Below are 16,904 nucleotides of genomic sequence, written 5' to 3' on the forward strand. Positions count from 1 at the left end.
TGACCAACCCTCAATAAACGAGACTTGATCAGAATCCTGTCTTGTCTCCATTCTTCGTGTCTCTTGTCCCCGTCTCTGTGTCATCTGCTTTGTTTCTAGATTCCCCGAACTTGGTCGGACAGGAGACGTCCTGTCATGTTGGCCTGGCCCGCAGGCGGGCCGGGTCACATTTTAAAATTTTTTCATGTTTAGATTTATACATATACTTACAAATATAATATTTGGTCTGATAATTCATTTATCCAAAGTCCATATTCACCTTATTCTGAATATTTTTATTTTGGTTGGCTTTCAGTCATGCTGCTATGTTTTACATATTTGTTTCATAATCTTTTACTGTAAATTGTTCATTTTCCTTCAATTTTATATTGGGTATTCTCTGCAGCCTATTTTTAAAAAACCACATTACTCTAGAAAGAACTAGTATTTTTTTCTGCTGGTTATAACAATATTATACTCAGACCACACCACTTTAAATTATGTTCTCCACCTGATTTATTTTTGAAACTCATAGATGGTGTAGCAATTTGATATGGTTATGAATTCCAAAAATAAGTATTGGATTATGCTTGTAATCTGGTCTATTACTGGGCATGATGGAGTTATGATTAGGGCTTTGATTGGGTCACGTTATTAGGGCATCAATTCCCCACCCCTTGGTGGGTCGGGACTCACAGATAAAAGGCATGGCAAAGGACAGAGTTGGAGTTTTTGATGGGAGGGTTTTTGATGTTGGAGTTTTGATGTTGGAGTTTGATGATGAGCCTTAAGCTGGAGCCAGGAGAAGAACACAGAGGAAAAGAGATGACTTCTTAGACATGGCAGAAACCCCAGGGAGAGAAACAGAGCCATTTACCTGATAGTCTACAGCTGACCTTGTGAAGAAAACAGAGGACCTAAGCCCAGAGAGAAGCAAGACCTTGAAAGGGAGAAACACAGGAAGCCTGAACCCTCACAGGTGTCAGCAGTCATCTTGCTCCAACACATGAAAATAGACTTTGGTGAGGGAAGTAACTTATGTTTTATGGCCTAGTATCTGTAAGCTCCTACCCCAAATAAATACCCTTTATAAAAACCAACCAATTTCTGGTATTTTGCATCAGCACCCCTTTAGCTGACTTATACAGATGGTCTAGTTTTAGACATTAAAAGTGTTTTCTGGGGTGACTTCTTATTTTGAATTCTCAGACTAAAATACTTTTCCCCTGTATCCAATGCCAAATTTGAGTAAAGCAAAATTTATGCTTTCCATGCCTGTTAAGGAGATTTTAACTTTATTTAGAGGTCTCTTATTTGACTTTCTCCTGTGAAAGAGGAAGACATGATAACCAATAAATTTTATTTCCACCGGGATATATTATGAAAGGAATACCCTGGAAATTAGAGAATGTAAATATCAGTAAAACACTTACAAGGCATGCCAGAAAATCCATCATCCAAATTGGGGCAGAAGCATGGAAAATTCAAGGAAGGAAATAACCAAGAAATAATAATGAATGTATTTCTTAGTGTCTATATTAGAGGGTTTAAATTGCTAACAACAAGAAGACTGAATAAATAAAAACTAATACAGTTTTCAACTCCAAAAAAATGTTTTTTATAAAGGAAATATAATTGTGTTACACTATAAAATTATGTGTAAATAACATTTGAAAGATGAACTAATATGATTTCAAATTATTCAACAAAACTAACCTACAATGAACGTGGTAAGATGTAGAACTTGGGGGATTCGTATGAGTCAATGTGAGTCTGCACGTATGTGCATATGTGTTTTTGCACAAAATCTGGGGCATGTATGAGAGCTCATATCAAGAAGCCAGTAAATAGTATCAAAATTTGGGTAAAAGCAAGGAAACTCCAACATCAAAACTTCAACATTAAAAACTCTCCAGCATCTAAAAACTCCAATTCTGTTCTTTGCCATGCCTTTTATCTGCGATTCCCCTCCCCCCTCCCCCCACCAAGGGACAGGAACTCAATATCCTACTGATGTGGCCCAATCAAAGCCCTAATCATAATTCATGCCCAAGTACAGACTGGTTTACAAACATAATCCAATATTTACTTTTGAAATTCATAACCAGATCAAATTGCTACACTAGTGTATTAGTCAGTCAAAGGGGAGCTGATAAAAAATACCATAAATCTGTTGACTCTTATAGAGGGTATTTATTGCAGTAGAAGCTTACAGTTACCAGGCCATAAGTTACTTCCCTCACCAAAGTCTATTGCCATGTGTTGGGGTAAGATGGCTGCCAAGGTCTGCAAAGAGTTCAGGCTCCTTGGGTTCCTCTCTTCCCAGGGCTCCATTTCTCTCTGAGCTCAGCTACTGTGCTCTCCACAAGGCCAGCTGTAGACTATCTGGCAAATGGCTCTGTGTGTGTCCCAGGACTGCTGCTATGTTTAAGTAGCCATTTCTCTTCCTCTGTGTGCTGACTTCCTGGGCTCCATCTCAAAACTCTAACCTCTCTTCTCTGTGATGAGGTTTTCCTATGAGTCCCTCTGTACAAAGGGGGACTGAAAGTCCTACTGATGTAGAGCAATCAAATTCTTAATCATTATTTAATTAAGTAAACCTCTGAATCCAATATAATCCAATATGCCCAGAGGAAAAGACCAATTCACAAACATAATCCAATATCTATTTTTGGAATTCATAAATAATGCCAAACTGCTACAATGATCTATCATTATTTTCTAAGTTACAAGAACAAAGTATTGGCTGTCAGTTTTCCATATGGTAGAAACAGATGTATTCCCCCAATTCTAATTCCTTTTCATTCTCGTTTATGTTCTGTTGCCTTTCTCTACTACTCAGAGGTTTGTGAAAAGGTAGTAAAAGTACATCTTCCTTTGAATAATACTAATACAGTTTATTTAAGTGATCTTTTACAAAATTCATTCTGGGCAACCAGTTACAGTTTTTATTTCCACAGTCTTTGTTCCCTCTAGAATTATATTGGTTTACCCTTTAAAAATAATTGCATTTTACTGCAGTGATCCAAATTTATTTTTTTAGATTCCAAAATATTAGGTTAGTGCTTTATAATTGTGAGTAATTTTTTATTGTCCCCACAATAGTCCAAAATTACAAAGAAATAAGTGGCTTTCTACTAAAACGTTATTGATTATTTTCATAAGTTTGACGACAGAATTTATGGAATTTATGAAATTCTTACTTAAAAAAAATATTTGAAGTCCCAGAATTTACACTTGTCCCTTTAGTTAGATAAATAAGTCCATTTCCCTCATTGCTCCCTATTGCTTTGAATAAATAAAAAGCAAAAGCATCTGCTTATATGTACCCAAAGATTTGTGGGATTCCAAATGTTGAATTATATATTCCATATAAATGGATTTTTGTCTTTTATGAACTATTTTTTCTGGTATAATTTCCAGCTGAATTCAATTTTCATTAAGTGAGGAATCAGCTATCTTTGCTCAAGACAAGCAGTCGCATAGGATATATTGGAAAATTAATGCACGTTAGTGATATAGATGACAAATATCCCATCTATATTTAGAGTAATCCTTCGAGTAAAGTACATGCTGTATTTTATAAATGTGGTAATCAAATGTGACCAACCTCCAATGCTTTATATCCAATATTCATGCAAATAAAAATCTTTTTGAATACAGTTTTTAAATAAATCTATTAATATATAATAGGTTAGTAAAGCGAAGCATGAGAATTTAGTAGGACATTCTTATTTTCTGAGAATAATATTAAGAGAAATCAGTTGTATTTATTCTATAAATATGTTCCTTTTCTATTGTGAAACAAGATATGGGATTAATAAAATACAGATATGACACAGTTTAGCATTTTTATATTTTTATGTTTGAAACTTATTGTGTAACATCCATTGCAGAGTATAAAAGTGACTATAATTTATACATACAATTTTTGTCTTTATATATTTTATTTCCAAGCACTTTCCTTAGCTTCCAGGACATAGTTTTCATTTCTGATAAACCCAACACCCAGTTATGTTTTTATCGTTATGATATTTGCAATATTGTTGCTTTTTAATAAAGGAAGTATCATAATATGTAAATTGCCTTATAGGAGAGATTACTAGTAGTGCTGACTCTATCACTGAATTCTCTCATTCTTCTCTGTTCAAAGTTTGTGGAATTATACCAATATATGCAGGCTTGTTCAGTATGACTTTCATAATTTTTATAAAGCTGGTCCTGATATCTACAATTTTTCCTTATTGCCCTTTATATCATAAAACCAGGTAACATACAAATAAAATAAATGATTTTAAATAAATTTTACATAATACAGTATTTCTACTCTATTTATTATAGAGATGATACCCAGACATGTGTATCAAACATAAATGGAATTTAATAAACTATATATCACTGTATTCATTTACATGAAGCATACATGTAATAGACATGGATATTTTCAGTAAGAGGATGAACTTGTTTAGTCATTATAGTTGATGTTTAAATCTGGAAGATAGAAAGGTAATATTACTACTCTAAAGAGGTAATTCAGTGGGTAAAATAATGCAGTATGCTCAGAAGATTTTCTTCTTTTGAAAATGGAAAATGAGTTCTATAAAACTTGAAGGGTTATTTGAGATTTGTCTACTGTCTTTTATATGGAATGAGTTGTGGGGGTTAAGAATGATTTCAAGTTAATATTATGAAAGTATTATAGGAAAAATTGAGCTTCAGTTCACATATAAAAATTTATTATGAAAAGAGGGAAAAAAACACTTCATACCATTTGTTGGTAAAGGTATTTTATTTTCATGAAAGATAACCTAAATAAAGACTAATTAATTATAGTATTGATTATTGACATTGATAGGTGCAGTAAATTTTATGCATAAACCATTAAACTTAATTTAATTAATTAAGATCAAGTCTACCCAAAAACAATAAAAGCAAACATCCTAAATAATAAAAAAGTGAATAACGTATTTTCCAATACTTTAAAAATTATGTAAGTATAATAAATGACTTTTTTTTAATCTAAGTGTGTGTAGCAGTTTGGCATTGTTTATGAATTCCCAAAATATATATTGGATTGTGTTTGTAAACTGGTCTGTTCCTCTGGGTATATTAGATTGTATTAACTTCAGAGGTTTCACTTTTACTTGATTAAATTATGATTAGGGCTTTGATTGGGCCACATCTGTAGGACTTCAATCCCTGCCCACTTGGTGGATGGGGACTCACAGAGAAAACAACATGGCAGAGGAGTTAGTAGGAGTATTTTGATGCTGGACTCCCAAGAAGTAAACACACAGGAGAAGAACATAGGAATAGTGCCATAGGAATAGACACACCAGAGGCCCCAGGAAGAGAGAGCCTGATAATCTACAACTGACCTTGTAGAGAGAAAAGAGCAACTAAGCCCAGAAAGAAATGAGCCCTGGGACAGAGATGAGACCTATCTCAGCCCACAGCTGATATTGGAAGAAGCTGGGACCATGGATCCTTAAGAGTAAGAGGAAGGCTGTGCCCTTGCAGATGTTGGCAGCCATGCTGCTCAAACACGTGGCAACAGATTTTGGTGAAGAAAATAACTTACACTTTATGGCCTGATAACTGTAAACTTTTACCACAAATAAATACCCTTTGTAAATGCCAACAGATTTCTCGTATTTTGCATCAGCACCTCTTTGGCTGACTAATGCAATATAATATGTGTTTGTACACACAAATTTGATTTGTCCTTTGTGAGGTTAAGAATTTTTGATGGAAAAAAAACTAAAACAAAAATAAAAATTTAAGCGCCCAGGTAATTGCAAAATCTTTAAGACATGTTTCTTGTCAAGTTGTTTAGTCTATGATGTATTATAATTCTCTCTCCTCCAAACTCATAACAATGATGGAAAAAGTAGAAAAAGAGAAAGCGTAAGGTAAGAATCGGTGTCAAAGAACTGGGATAAGTAACCTAATATCTTCATGGCCCAGTTAGAAAACAAAAAATTTGCATGAATATCCAGACTAGAGAAAAATCACATGTGTATCTGACCATAGCAGAAACTGATATGAGAGTCAGATACCCTTGCTAAATGAAACCATTTTAGTTTTGTTTACACTCTGTGGGTCATATGGTTGGTGGATGAGGAATGAGGGTATGGGCAGAAGGAAGGAAAGTATAAGTCTGTGCTGCATCTTTCCAGTTTAACTGATTTGCCATAGTTGTATAGACACAAATATATATTCAATGTCATATTTAAATATTCATTAAATTAAAGATTAAAAATAAATAAATTGTGTTGCCAACATTTAGTGGGTGCTCAAAGAAAAAAAATCCTCTGAGAGGGCCAATTTGCTGGGACAGGGTCTGAAAAACTCTGATCTTCCATTGCAAACCTAGGATTAAAAAACATGGCATCACATTTGTCTATTGAAATTTAAGCATTGTGTAAATAAGCTTGGAAACAATGACATCAAGACTGACTTGAAATGAGCTTTTGAATATTAGATAACACAAAGTGTGTGGATTGCCAGCACTTCTGCTGTATTTTAATTTAAGTTATCTGAGGGCAGCTGATGCTACCAGAACAAGATGAAAATTATTCTGTAGATGTGGTGTAAATGTGGACTTCTCTAATCATGAAAAAGCAGCTGGAATCGAGGTCGAAATTCATCGTGGAGTCTTTCTCTTTGAAACAACCTAGAAATCTCCACCAGGCACAGCTAGAGAATATCCTTTTCTGAAAAAAAGAGATCATTATTCTCAAAGAGAAATCACACGCCATCCTGAATGTCTCCGAGTCTCTTCGATACTCTAGGTCAAATGAAAGGAAACAGGCCATCATCTTTTAAGAGGAGTGGTACAGGAAATAATCATTGATTTGACAAGAAAATGTACTGAAAATTCAAGTATTAGGGAAACTCATAAATCTTGGTGCTTTAAAATATTTTTGATTTAGGCCTTCTAATTTGTTTATTATCTCTGGTAAAACTGAAACAGGAAAAGACATGATTTTCTAATGGTTTGAGTGAATCTATCAGGCATGTAAAATCAAGGATTTATTTTCAATGTTCCCTTAAGCAAAACTGAATTTTAAACTATAGTGAGTTTTTATACACTAATTGATAATACACCTCTAAAATGTGCTGTCTGCTAATTTCATTTGTGGGCAAAAACACTAACCAGACTCCTAATCAATGGTATACATCTTGCTTGCCTTTTTTATTAAAGTTGAAGGCTTCAGAGAAAGACAGAAAGTACAAGATTCCCATCCATCTACCTCACATATGCAATTATCCCTATTATTAATATTTTATATGTGGTATGTTTGTTACAATTGATGAAACATTATAATTATACTCAACAGTAGTCCATAGTTTACATTAGGATTCACACTGTGTTGTAGAGTTCTATGTTATTTTAAAATTTTTATTCTGATAAGATGTATAACACAAAATTTCCCATTTTAACTTCTTTCAAATATACAATTCAGTGGTATTAATTACATTCACAATTTTGTGCTAAACATTGCCACCAACCTTTTCCAAGACATTCCCATCACCCCAAACAGAAACTGAAAAGTTAGCATTAATTCCCCATTTCCTACTCCCACACTGGCCCCTGGTAACTGAAATCTGGTTTCCGACACTATGAATTAGCATATTTTAATTATTCCATATATGAGATCATATAATATTTGTGCTTTTGTTCTGGTTTAATTCACTCAGTATGTCTTCAAGATCTATGTTGTAGCATGTATCAGAACTTCTTTCCTTTTTTACAAATAATGTTTCATTATATGTATATACCACATTTTGTTCATCCATCATCTGTTTATGGACATTAGGCTTCTTTCCACATTTTGGCAATTGTGCATAAACTATGAGTATTTGTATGCAAATATCTCTTTGTGCCCCTGCTTTCAATTGTTTTGGGGTATCTATCTAGAAGTGGGATGTAATTATACCGAAATTTTCTGAGAAACTGTCAAACTGTCTCCCACAGTGACTGCACCATTTTACATTCCCACCTACAATTAATGAGAGTTCCTATTTCTTCACAGTCTCTCCAACACTTGTTATTTTTTGTTTTGTTGGTTTTTTTCAATAGTTGCCATACTAGTAGGTGTGAAATGGTGTTTTATTGTGGTTCTGATTTGCTTTTCCCCAGGTCTAATGATGTTGAGCATCTTTTCACGTGCTTGTTGGAAGTTTGCAAGATCGCATTATATCTGAAAATGCTTTGGGTAGAGTTGAAATCTTAACAATATTTAGTCTTATAATCCATAAACATGAAATGCCCTTCCCTTTATATAGGTTGTCTGTAATTTCTTTCAGCAATGTTTTATAGTTTTCAGTGTTCAAGTTCTCTATGTTCTTGGTTAGATTTATTACTAGATATTTTATTATTTTAGTTGCTATAAAAAGTTGAATTCTTTCCCTTGATTTCTTCTTCAGATTGTTCATTACTAGTATATCAAAGTATTACTCATTTTTGCATGCTGATCTTGTTTCTTGCCCCTTTGCTGAATTCATTTATTAGTTCTAGTAGCACTGTTGTCTATTTTGTTCAGAATTTTATGTATATAGGATCATGTAATCTGCAAACAGGGAAAGTTTTACTTCATCCTTTCCTATTTGGAAACTATAGTGAGTTCTTTCTTTTCCTTGCTTAATTGCTCTGGGTGGAACTCCAAGTATAATGTTAAGTAACAGTGGTGACAGTGGACATCTTTGTCTTGCTCTTGATCTTATGGGGATGCTTTCAGGCCTTCACCATTGACTATGATGTTAGCTGCAAGTTTTCTACATATACCCTTTATCATGTTGAGGAAGTTTCCGTCTATTCTTATTTTCTAAGTGTTTATATCAAGAAGTATAGCTGGATTTTGTCAAATGCCTTTCCATATAATTTGAGATGAACAATAATATTCTTTCTTTTGTTATATTAATGTGGTCTGACAATTTGAAGTTTTGTGACTCCCAGAAAAGATCATGTCCTTTGAACGAATCCATGCCTGTGGGTGTGGGGCCCTGTGATTGGACCCAGGTTGGGTCTCCACCCTCTTGGTGGGTTTTATATACACTGAGAACTGAAATCAGAAACACACACAGAAAAACAGTTGCCATTTTGACTCTGCTATATGAAAAAAAGACTTCAGGTTTGGCTACAGTTGAGAGGGGCCAGAGACTTCAATCAGTGGAAAAGATAAAAGAGAAAGGCCTGAGAAGAGATGAACCTTATGCCTGATAGCCCACAGCTGAGATCAAGGAGATGAGTCTGAAAGGGAAAGCAGGGACCTTGGAAAAGATTGGCTACCATCTTGCCTTACTACATGGCAGGACTCCAGGATCCGCCAGGAGCCAATATTTGGCGAAAAACATCTCTAACGGTGCCTTGATTTGGACATTTCATAGCTTTGGAACTGTAAGCTTTTACCCCAAACAAATTCCCTTTATAAAAGCCGGCCCATTTCTGGTAATTTTGCTTTGGCAGTCTTTGACAAACTAAAACATGTGGTATAGTACATTAATTGATTTCTTATGTAGAACCACTCTTACATACATGTCATAAATCCAACATGATCATGGTGTATAATTATTTTAATGTGCTCTTGAACTGAGTTGGCTAGTGTTGTTTTGAGACTATATATGCATATATACACACACACACATACACTCATATTATAAAATTAAGGAATTTTTATCAATAATTTTGCTTTCTTGTGGTATCTTAATCTGGCTTTGGTATCAGGGTGATGTTGGCCTCATACAATTAGGAAATGGTCCCTCCTCTTCATTTTTTGTATGTGTTTGAGTAGGATTGGTGTTGATGCTTCTTGGATGGCTTGGTAAAATTTACCAGTGAAGCCATCTGGTTCTAGGCTTTTCTTTCCTGGAAGGTTTTGATTATGGATTCAATCTCCTTACTTTTTATTCATTTGTTGAGATCTTCTATTTCTTCTTGAGTCTGTGTAGATCATATTTAAAAGAAGAAAGACCACTAACTCCCAGCTATAGGAAGTAGAAAAAGAACAAACTAAATCCAAAGCAAGCAAAAGGAATGAACTATCAAAGAGCAGAGATAAATGAAATAGGTAATTTAAAAAATAAAGTCAACAAAACCAAAGTTTGGTTCTTTGAAAAGGTCAATAAAAACTGATGTATTAGTCAGGATTCAGAACCTACAGGTATCTATTTAGTTGTATAAATATATGTAAATATAATGAGATTTATTAAAGGAATTGGCTCACATGACTGTGGGGATTCACAAGTCTGAATTTCATTGCTGCAAGTCGGGAACTCTGATGAAGCTGCTTGGCTGAAATGTGGATAGAAATTCTTTCTGACTGCTAAAGTCATCAGTTTTCCTGTTAAGGAAACTCATTGCTAAAGGTAATTCCTTTATTAATAGTAGATGAAATCAGATGTAGATTCTTTCAATTGACTAGTTATTTAAATCCATGAAATACTCTTATAGTAACAATTAGACCAGTGCTAGATTAACCAAACAGGGGCTTCAAAACTTATCCAAGTTGAAATATGAAATTAACCATTATAATTGAGAATACTTTAGTTAGATTGACAAAGAAATAAAAAAGAAAGGATGCAAATAACTAAATTCATAAATGAAAGGGGGTTATTACTACCAACACCATAGAACTGAAAAAGATTTTAAGAATGTACTATGAGCAATTGTACACTATTAGGTAACTTAGATTACATGGAATAAAATATATAAACATGCTTGCCTATTAAGTAATGAAATTAAAAGGAGCCTAATTTCAGACTCTATAAACCTAAGCATATTTTTTTTTCTGGTTATTTTAGTAAAAGGTGTTTCGTTTTTGTCCAATAATAATATTTTTATTCCTTAACATCACCTTTATTGATTTATATTAATTGAATATCATGTGTTTTCAAGTAGGCCCAATATCCTGACATCAAATGATTGGATCTAAAGACTCACATGAAGTTTGTTCACTTTCTCAATCTTTCTCATTCTCTTTTTCTCCCTCTCTCTCCATCTCTATATCTAAACTCTCTATCGTTTTCTCTCACTATTACTCTCCCTCTTTCTTTCCTTCACCTCTCAGTTTTGCTTCTTTCATTTCCTTCTACTGTGAATGAAAAATCCATGCTATAGGGAAAGTTGAGAGCTAGCTGCCACAGCCTCATCCTCCCATCAGCATAAACTTAATAACTCTGGTAGAATAGTCCTAGGGAAGAGTGTGATTGGCTCGATGGATTCCATGCCTACCTGTAAACCAATCTTTATGGCTGAGGATTGGGGAATTCTGATTGACCAATTTAGCTCATGAGCCTGCCTTTAGCATGAGAATGGGAAGCCTACACCACACTAGAACCAAATCATTAAAGGTGGTGTGTTCTCCAAAGGAAAAGACACAGGAGAAACAGATTAGGTAACCATAGTAGATACCATGCCAGAATCATGAATTGCAGATTAAGCCTGGAAATACATATAGTAAAACTTTATATTATGGTTATTGGCTTATTATATCAGTCAGAGTCCAGTCTAAAAATGAAAAAGGTTATTTTAGCAGAGATAATTTAATATAGATAATTAATTAAATATATACTATAGGACTGAAAAGGCAAAGGCAGTGCTAAGGTATCACAGAGGCGGTAAATGCAGTAAGCAGCTATCACTCAAGGCAAGGGAAGGGAAAAAAAAAGAAGAAAACAGCCTTGTGAAAATGAGTTTGGTGGTTCCTCAGAAAGTTGAAAATAGAATACCTTATGGCTCAATTCCACCTCTTGGTATATACCCCAGAGAACTGAAAACAGGGACTGAAGCAGATATTTTTACAGTCAAGATAAGTAGAATTATGTACCCAGAAAAAGTATATTCTTAATCTTTATCCATTCTAGTGGACGTGAGCCCATTTGCTTTAGTTAGCTAAGGACTACCAAGGCAATAGACCAGAAATGAGTTGACTTGTACAATGGGGATTTATTAACTTTGTTCTGCTAAATAAAATGCTTTGCTAATGCTTTGCTATATATATGTATATAGATTGATATGCTAATTAACTCAAGCATAAAAAACTAATGCACGTACATTATTTATTAAACTTCTGTTAATAATTGAGAGAACATGAAAGAAGCAAAGGATCATCTATAAACAGGGGTCCAACTGCTATATCACGGTCCCATCATGATACACATACATACAGATATATGCTCACCAAACCAGGAGACACACCAACATCTGGCCCCTGTCCAGCCAGAGTCCTGATCTGATGCAATATAAAGGCATACATATATATATATATATGTATATATAGTTTTATATATATATATATACTTAGTAAACCTTTGCTAATAATTATATATATAATAATATATATATATAATTAGTAAACCTTTGCTAATAATTGGAGAACATGAAATAAGTGAAGGATCATTTATAAACAGAGGTACAACTGCTGTATCGCAATCCTTTCATAATGTTCAAAAATATAGATATAAACTCACCAAACCAGGGGACATACCAATATATGGCCCACATCCAGCCAGAGTCCTGATTGGATGTAATATATATATATATTTCTCTCCTCTTGACCTTCGAGTTGTCTGTTCTCTGTGTCTATTTGCTGCGTGTTTCTTCTCCGCTTCTGTTGGCAGCGGCATGGGAATCTGTGTTTCTTTTTGTTGCGTCATCTTGCTGCGTCAGCTCTCCGTGTGTGCGATGCCATTCCCGGGCAGGCTGCACTTTCTTTCGCGCTGGGCAGCTCTCCTTATGGGGCGCATTCCTTGCACATGGGGCTCCCCTACATGGGGGACACCCCTGCGTGGCAAGGCACTCCTTGCGCGCATCAGCACTGCGCATGGGCCAGCTCCACACAGGTCAAGGAGGCTGGGGGTTTGAACCGCAGACTTCCCATGTGGTAGACGGAGGCCCTATCCAATGGGCAGAGTTGGCTTCATATATATATATATATATATATATGTATGTATGTATGTATTTAGTTAGTTCGATAACCTTATACTGACAATTAGAGTGAAAAATATGAATAAGAAGTCAAAAGATTAAATCAATATTGAACAGAGTCACAAAATGACAGAAAAATAGAAAAGTCTTATATACAAACTCACTAAACTAGGGGACACACCAACATCTCGCTCATGGCTGGGAAGTCCTGAGTCAGCAGCTGATACTAGAGTACTGATTGGAAATAACACCTGGGCAGAGCCCCCCCCCCCCCCCAGGGACTTCAACCAGCCTGACCAGGGACTGCCCCTTTTATTGAGCTCATGATCAGTGAACTCGATACTACAGGCACCAACTTGTGAGTGCACAGTACAACCAAGGTTTAAGTGTCAGTCCCCAAGAAAGTGGCCAGTTTTCTTAAGGAGGAACACAATACTCCCCGGAATGCATCAGACCTGTTCTTATTTGTTACAAAACATCCTCCAGTGTGCCCACTGTTTTAGTTTTCATCATTCTTCCTGAAATATGAAAAGTGCTGACCAGCAAAACTTTGGTTTGCTGATAAACAAAGTTTCCTGCACAATGTTTCACTTTTAGGTTTGAACAATACTCTCAAAAATTTTTCCCAATACAAACTTAAAAAAAAATAATAAGCTTACAGTTCTGAGACTGAGAAAACATCCAAATCGAAGCATCAGGTGAAGCTCTCTCCCTGAAGACACAGCTGCTGGTGATCCTGGACTCCTGTCATATGGCAGGGCAAAATGGTAGCATCCACTGTCTCTCCTTGTTCCTCCAGGTCTCATGGCTTTCAGCTTCTGGCTTCCCCCAGCTTTCTCTTTGCTCCTGTGACTTTCCTTCTCCTGGGTTCTATTGATTTCAGCTTCCAGCTTCTTGGACTTTCTCTCTCATCTTCTGGGGGTTTCTCTCTGTTGCTGAAGCCCCCTCTCTGTATTCATTCTGTTTATAAAGGCTTCCAATAATGGGATTAAGATCCATCCTTGAGTCACTCCCCACTGAGGTAATCTAATCAAAAGGCCCTTAACTGAAGCAATCAAATCAAGTGTTCCCATCTATAATAGGTTCACACCCACAGAAATAAATTTAGCTCTATGGACATATCTTTTCTGGGGTACCTGTCTGAAACTGCCACAGCATTTTAAATAGGATGTTTTGAAGATGTTATTTTTTTGAACCAATTTAGAAGGTGGAAGTAAACAGAAACCAGAAGAGAAAGGGAAAGACATTGCCATGTACAATGCCATGTGACAGAAAAACCAATGACCTAAATATAGCCAGCAGCCAGCTCCAGAATACCACAATCTTTAAGGAGAAAGCATCATTTTGCTGGCACACCAACTTTGGACTTCTTCTGGCCTCAAAACTTTGAACCAATAAATTCCCATTGTGTAAGTCAAACCATTATATGGTATTTGTTTTAGCAGCTGGGAAACTATAATACCAGTGTTTACAGCAGTAGCATTATTCACAAGTCAAAAGGGAAAAGTAGCCCAAGTGTCCCTCAACAGATGATTAGATAGACAAAATGTGGTATATATTCAAAAAGAAATATTATGTTGAGTGAAATAAACTAGACACACAAAGAAAACTACTGTATGATCTCATTTGCGTGGAACATCTAAAGAACCAAATTTCAAAGACAGGCAGATTATACCTTACCAGGGAATGGGTGGGAGGTGGAGGGATTTATTGCTAAATGTGTGCAAAATTTTTGTTTGAAATGATGAACAAGCTGGAGAAAAGGATATTGGTGATGGTAGTACAATAATGTAAATGTAATTAATATTACTGAATTATATATTTGAAAGTGGTTAAAATGGGAAATTTTGAGTTGTACATATGTTACCATAAAATGACGTGGATTGGAAATATGTGGAAATAGATAGAGTTGATGGTAACACATTATAGTTAACTAGCACTGGTGATCTATACATGTGAATGTAGCTCCCTAGTCTAAGGAAATATACATGGAAGTTTTAAGTATTAGAAGAGAATGATGTTTGCAACCTACTCACAAATGTTTATAAGACAGAAAAATATAGATAGATAGATAAATATAAACTGTAGACAGATATAATTAGATCAAATGGCATACCAAATGTAGCAAAATACAAAGAGTTGTAAATCTGGGTATCTGCTTGGGGTGCTTTGGAGTTCTATGTATTGTTTCTGTATTATTTTTGAAACTTTGCCATAAGTTTGAAATTATCTTAAAAGAAATTTTTTTTTAACTTATAAAAGGAGAGGTTGGAATGATTAGAAACTAGAAGGTTGGAAGTGGCACTATACAGAGCTGGGGCCCAGATCTCTGAGGAGTGCTTGGAGGTGTGGAAAATAAAACAGAAAAAAGATACCAGGTGCCATCCTCTGATGAAGTGACATTTACAAAATGGCACAAATAGGAAATGGATGCAAACAAGGAGGAGACCTCCAGTCTTCAAGTCTTCTTCTAGTGCCCCCAATTGGTGCCAGCTGGCAAAACAAAGTGGTTTACAGAGTTCCAGTCCCAGCATCACAAATAAGAGTATACAAATTTGAGTTTGAAGCTAAGTTACAACAGCTTAATAACCAGCACACTTCTGATGGCAGCATCAATTCTGTATCATTTGGAGAATTTTGCATGCATTAGCAATGGTTTTTGTCTGTATACAGACAATAGATACAATAATAAGTAGAAACACACATCTACATGCAAATTTCTTAAACTTGGTCCTGCCACAATACCTACTAGTTTTGTTAAATTTTGTAGTACTACATCAAATTCTTTCCGTTCAGGTTGGAGACTTCAGGAATTATATTCTACTTAAAACTTGGGGCATGTTTACCATCTTTCAAAGAATCATCTGAAATTTTCTTTGTATTGTGAAATCTGAACTGTCAGCAATCTTCTGAGAGAACAGTTCCAATTAGGTTCATTCTTTTCCTTAATATTGTGTTTTCCCTCTGCATCTAAAGTTCTAGCCTAAAAGGAGCTACACTACCATGGTCTCTCTCTATACTCTGGCTTGGCAAAGAATATATAGAATTTGTAGTCAGTCAAAGAGCAGACCTATTCTGTGGCTATTTTCTATGGAATTCCTCACCCTATGTCTTTCATATCTGGAGAATTTTAACATGAAAATAGAACATTTGAAATTCTCTCAGAATATTGCTTAAATCGAGCCTATTTGAAAAAAAACGTTTTTACTAATTGTAGCAGTTTGATATAGTTAGGAATTAAAAAATAAATGTTGGATTATGTTTGTAAACTGATCTTTTCCTCTGGTCATATTAGATTATATTAGCTTCTTATATATACTTACTTATATATATACTTCTTATATATACTTAATCAGGTAAACCTCTTGTGCCAGTAGGGCACTGAGTCTGCACCCACCATGCCAGATAGAAGACATAGCAAAGGACAGAGTTGAAGGGTTTTTGATGTTGGAGTTTTGATGCTGGAGTTTGATGTGGAAGCTTTAAACTGGAGCCCTGGAAAATAAGTTCACAGAGGAAACAGAAGCAAGCCCCAGGAAGAGAGGAACCCTGAGCCCAGGAAGAAGCAAGCCCTGGGAAGAGAGGAACCCTGAACTCAGAGAGAAGCAAGACCCTGAAGAGAGGAACCCAGGAAGCCTGAACCCTCACAGACATCAGCAGCTATCTTGCTCCAACACATGAAAATAGACTTTGATGAGGGAAGTAATTTATGCTTTATGGCCTGGTATCTGTAAGCTCCTACTCTAATTAAATACCCTTTATAAAAACCAACCAGTTTCTGGTATTGCATCAGCACCCCTTTGCCTGACTAATATACTAGTGTAGCAGTTTGATCTGGTTATGAATTTCAAAAGTAAATATTGGATTATGTTTGTAAACTGCTCTGTACCTGGGCATGATTAAATTATGAATAGGGCTTTGACTGGGCCACATCAGTAGGATATTGAGTTCCTGTCCCTTGGTGGGTGGAGACTCGCAGATAAAAGGCATGGCA

This window comes from Dasypus novemcinctus, chromosome 4 (assembly GCF_030445035.2).
Source record: "Dasypus novemcinctus isolate mDasNov1 chromosome 4, mDasNov1.1.hap2, whole genome shotgun sequence".
NCBI classification, from domain to species: domain Eukaryota; kingdom Metazoa; phylum Chordata; class Mammalia; order Cingulata; family Dasypodidae; genus Dasypus; species Dasypus novemcinctus.